Source organism: Triticum aestivum, chromosome 1B (assembly GCF_018294505.1).
Source record: "Triticum aestivum cultivar Chinese Spring chromosome 1B, IWGSC CS RefSeq v2.1, whole genome shotgun sequence".
Lineage (NCBI taxonomy): Eukaryota > Viridiplantae > Streptophyta > Magnoliopsida > Poales > Poaceae > Triticum > Triticum aestivum.
In genome coordinates this window covers 114,417,202-114,422,446 of record NC_057795.1, presented here as the reverse complement: position 1 = coordinate 114,422,446, position 5,245 = coordinate 114,417,202, and positions in this window count along the sequence as shown.

Genomic DNA, 5,245 nt, shown 5'->3' with positions numbered 1-5,245 from the left:
GCCCAATATGCGACCCTATCCAAAATGAACTCGAAGGTCCCACCAAGGATAGACCCGCATATTGAAACGCTTTTGCAAGGTGGATATCATTACATCAACATTACATAATAGATGGGGATACATACATAAGGCAAACAATGCCACACGAATACAACATCACAATACATAAGAGCATCATCCGACTACGGATGAAACACAAACAGAAACTCAAATGACATCCACCCTGCTAGCCCAGGCTGCCGACCTGGAACCTATCCCCTGACCGAAGAAGAAGCAGAGGAAGAACTCCAAACGAGCAAACATCGCTCTCGCGTCAAGATCATCGCAAAACCTGTACCTGCAACTGTTGTTGTAGTAATCTGTGAGCCATGAGGACTCAGCAATCCCATTACCATGGGTATCAAGACTAGCAAAGCTTAAAGGGAAAGGAAGGGGTAAAGTGGTGAGGCTGCAGCAGCGACTAAGCATATATGGTGGCTAACATATGCAAATAAGAGCGAGAAGAGAGCAAGCGGAACGGTCGTGAAGCTAGCAATGATCAAGAAGTGATCCTGAACTCCTACTTACGTCAAACATAACCCAAAGACCGTGTTCACTTTCCGGACTCCCCCGAAAAGAGACCATCACGGCTACACACGCAGTTGATGCGTTTTAATTTGGATCAGGTGTCAAGTTATCTACAACCGGACATTAACAAATTCCCATCTGCCTATAACCGTAGGCACGGCTTTCGAAAGATTATACCCTGTAGGGGTGTCCCAACTTAGCCCATGATAAGCTCTCACGATCAATGAAGGATATACCTTCTCCCAGGAAGACCCGATCAGACTCGGAATCCCGGTTTACAAGACATTTCGACAATGGTAAAACAAGACCAGCAAAGCCTCCCGCTGTGCCGACAAATCCCGATAGGAGCTGCATATATCTCGTTCTCAGGGCACACCGGATGAGCCAGACGTTGGGTTGGCATAGACCCTGGTTGCCCAGGGGGCGCCGGACATCGCTCGGTTTGGACCAACACTTAGACAAGCATTGGCCCGGGGGGGGGGGGCTAAAATAAAGATAACCCTCGAGAGGGTGACTCCCAAGGGAAAAGGTAGGTGGTGGTGAGGCAAATGGTAAAACCAATGTTGGGCCTTGCTGGAGGAGTTTTATTCAAAGCGAACTATCAAGGGGGTCCCATAAATCACCCGACCGCGTAAGGAACGCAAAATCCGGGAACATAACACCGGTATGACGGAAACTAGGCGGCAAGAGTGGAACAAAACACCAGGCATAAGGCCGAGCCTTCCACCCTTTACCAAATATATAGATGCATTAATAATAATATAAGAGATATTGTGATATCCCAACCAAAATCCTGTCCACCATGGAGAAATCTTCAACTTCACCTGCAACTAGCAACGCTACAAGAGGGGCTGAGCAAAAGCGGTAACATAGCCAAACAACGGTTTGCATAGGAAAGGTATCAAAGGTTAGAGGTTCATGGCAATATGGGAGGCTTGATAAACAGGTGATAGGTAGCGAGGCAAAGCGATAGAATGAAGCAACTAGCATAGCAATGATAGTAGTGAGATCCAGGGTAGCGGTCATCTTGCCTGAAATCCCACAAGGAAGAAGAACGAGTCCATGAAGAAGATGAACGGATGAAGCTGAACCAAGCGTAGACGAACGAATCCTCACGATCGCAACGAAACAGGAACTAACAAGAAGAAGCACACAACATAGTAAACACACCACACAAGAACAAGACATGATGCACAACAAGCATGATGCAAGACAAGACTACATGAAGCTACTCATGGCAAGAGATGATGCAAACAAGAGCAACACATCAAGGCAAGTTTAAATGAGGCCGGGAACAACATATAACAATTCCGGTAAGTCCTCATATGCAAATTTCGAAATTGGTCCAGATCTGAATAAACCTTATGTTCCAGTTGTTAAACAGCAAGTTAAGATGCACAAAGATGATCTACACGAGATTCTAGTCAAGTTACATATAAAGTTCATTTAGTTCGGAGCTACGGCCTAGAAGATATGAGCAAAACAAGTTAAACATGGCATTAATGCAAAATGCATTCAAACATCAAGCAAACACCTCAAAACAAGGATGCAACATGATAATATGGAACTACATGCAAAATCAATCAAGTCCCAAATGGAGCATGGTTTTCGCCCACACGATCGTGATTGAACGACTGAGAGCATGGAGGGGGTTTGGATGGGTTTTGGGCCACTTTGGAGGGGGTGTTGGGCTGCAAGACGAAAGGGGCTTTTCGGGCTACCCGGTTAACCGTTGGAGTATCAAACAAACTCCAAATGGCACAAAACTTGACAGGCGGTCTACCGATGCTATACCAAGGCCGTTTGGCAAACCTCGGGTCATTTCGAGAAAGTTTAACACCCGCTCACAACAGGAGACAAAAGGGGAACGCCGGAGGGCATAGGAGTGCCGGATCGCGAAATGGAAAACGGGGAAAAGGCTCGGATGCATGAGACAAACACGCATGCAAAATGAAATGCACATGATGACATGGCAAAAATGCAACACGCAAGCAAATGACATGGCAACGATGGCAAATAACTGGCAGACACCTGGCACATCGAATCCGGGGCGTTACAGGGGGTCCCCAGACTTGCCTGCCTGCGGCCTGCGGCGTGGCTCAAGGGGCGGCCCATCATGGCCCATCTCCATCAGCACAAGCTCAAGACCCTCGCAAGGGGCCAAGCCTCGCGGGGTGGACGACAAGAGGCTTCCTCAGGCACGGCCTCGTCAGGCTGGCTCGCGAGGAGGCGAAGAGATAAAGGCGGGGTACCTCACAAGGTGCCCATGACGCAAGCCATGACGACCAAGGGCGCCAGGCGGGCGCCAGGCCGCGCAGTGTCCTCCCTTTCCTCTTCGGTGCAAAGGGAGCAAGCGCATGCGAGAGCATCAAGCAAAGGCATCCATTTCGATGCAACAAGACCAAGACCAGCAGAACGGCAGGATGGAGGTCATCGTGGAGCCCAAGCCGGCGTCACCACCAGAGCCTTTGGCAGGCGAGGACCAACTTTAGTCAGGATAAGTGTACTAGATGTTCCCCTTCAAAATGGCCAATTGTTGGCGCCCTTCCCGCTCAATATTTGGGAGGAGGCCCAGGGCCTTTGCCTATAAATAGGACTAGCCACCACAAGGTAGAGGGGAGAGGAGATCACAACGGACCGATCAATCGAGAGAGTGACAGAACTCCCCCTAGTAGTTCATCGCACCAGCCAAGAACAGACCCTCGCGAGGCTGTTCTTCCTTGTATTGTTCATCATCAGCCCAAGAGGCAATCCACCACACCACACACTGGAGTAGGGTATTACACCACAATGGTGGCCTGAACTAGTATAAACTCTGTGTCTCTCGTGTTGTTCCTTTGATTGCTTAGATCATAGTGAGGCGGTGAGGTGCAGGTAGGCAGTAGAAGGCTAGATCTCCGCGTGCACCCTAGAGTTCGAACCTAGAGGGTCTGTCGGAACCCGAAATCCGACAATGACACCTAAGTTCGACTGTGTTAAATCTTTTATGGATACCGATGCTTTTCGTGGATTTAGCGCTAAGTATGGACTTGACTCTGAGATAGTAGCTTCTTTCTGTGAATCTTTTGCTACTCACGTTGATCTCCCTAAAGAGAAGTGGTTTAAATATAACCCTCCTGTTGAAGTTAAAGTAGTTGCACCTATTACAGTTGAAGAAAAGACTATCACCTATAGTGATCCTATTGTTCCTACGATTTATGTTGAGAAACCTCCATTTCCTGTTAGGATAAAGGATCATGCTAAAGCTTCAGCTGTTGTTCGTAAGAGTAATACTAGGACTTATACACCTCCTGAGAAAATTAATGTTGAACCTAGTATTGCTATGGTTAAAGATCTCTTGGATGATGATTTAGATGGGCATGTTATTTATTTCTGTGGTGAAACTGCTAATATTGCTAGACCAGATACTAAGATACATAGACCTGTCGTAGGCATGCCTGTTATTTCTGTTAAAATAGGAGATCATTGTTATCATGGCTTATGTGATATGGGTGCTAGTGCTAGTGCAATACCTTATACCTTATATCAAGAAATTATGCATGACATTGCACCCATTGAATTAGAAGACATTGATGTTACTATTAAGCTTGCTAATAGGGATACCATTAAACCCTTTGGGATTGTTGGAGATGTTGAAGTTTTGTGTGGGAAGGTTAAATACCCTGCTGATTTTCTTGTTCTTGGTTCCCCTCAAGATGATTTTTGTCCCATTATTTTTGGTAGACCCTTCTTGAATACAGCTAGTGCTAAGATTGATTGTGAAAAAGATACTGTCACCGTTGGCATAGATGGTATGTCTCATGAGTTTAGTTTTGCTAAGTTTCGTAGACAACCTCGTGATAGGGAACCACCTATTAAGGATGAGATTATTGGTCTTGCTTCCATTGTTGTGCCTCCTACTGATCCGTTAGAACAATATTTGCTAGACCATGAAAACGATATGTTTATGAAGGAAAGAAGGGAAATAGATGAAGTGTTCCTCAAAAAGGAACCTATGCTGAAACATAACCTTCCCGTTGAAATTCTTGGGGATCCCCCTCCACCCAAGGGTGATCCCGTGTTTGAACTCAAACCATTACCTGATAATCTTAAGTATGCTTATCTTGATGAAAAAGAAATATATCTTGTTATTATTAGTGCTAACCTTTCAGAGCAAGAAGAAGAAAGATTATTGAAAACTCTGAAGAAGCACCGAGCAGCTATTGGATATACTCTGGATGATCTCAAGGGCATTAGTCCCACATTATGCCAACACAAAATTATAGTGGAAAAAGATGCCGAACCCATTAGAGATCCTCAACGACGACTAAATCCCAAGATGAAAGAAGTGGTAAGAAAGGAGATACTAAAGCTCCTTGAGGTAGGTATTATTTATCCCGTTGCTGATAGTGAATGGGTAAGCCCTGTCCATTGTGTTCCTAAAAAGGGAGGTATTACCGTTGTTCCTAATGATAAAGATGAATTGATCCCGCAAAGAATTATTACAGGTTATAAGATAATAATTGATTTCCGTAAGTTAAATAAAGCTACTAAGAAAGATCATTACCCTTTACCTTTTATTGATCAAATGCTTGAAAGACTATCCAAACACACACATTTCTGCTTTCTAGATGGTTATTCTGGTTTCTCTCAAATACCTGTGTCAGCGAAGGATCAATCTAAAACTACTTTTACTTGC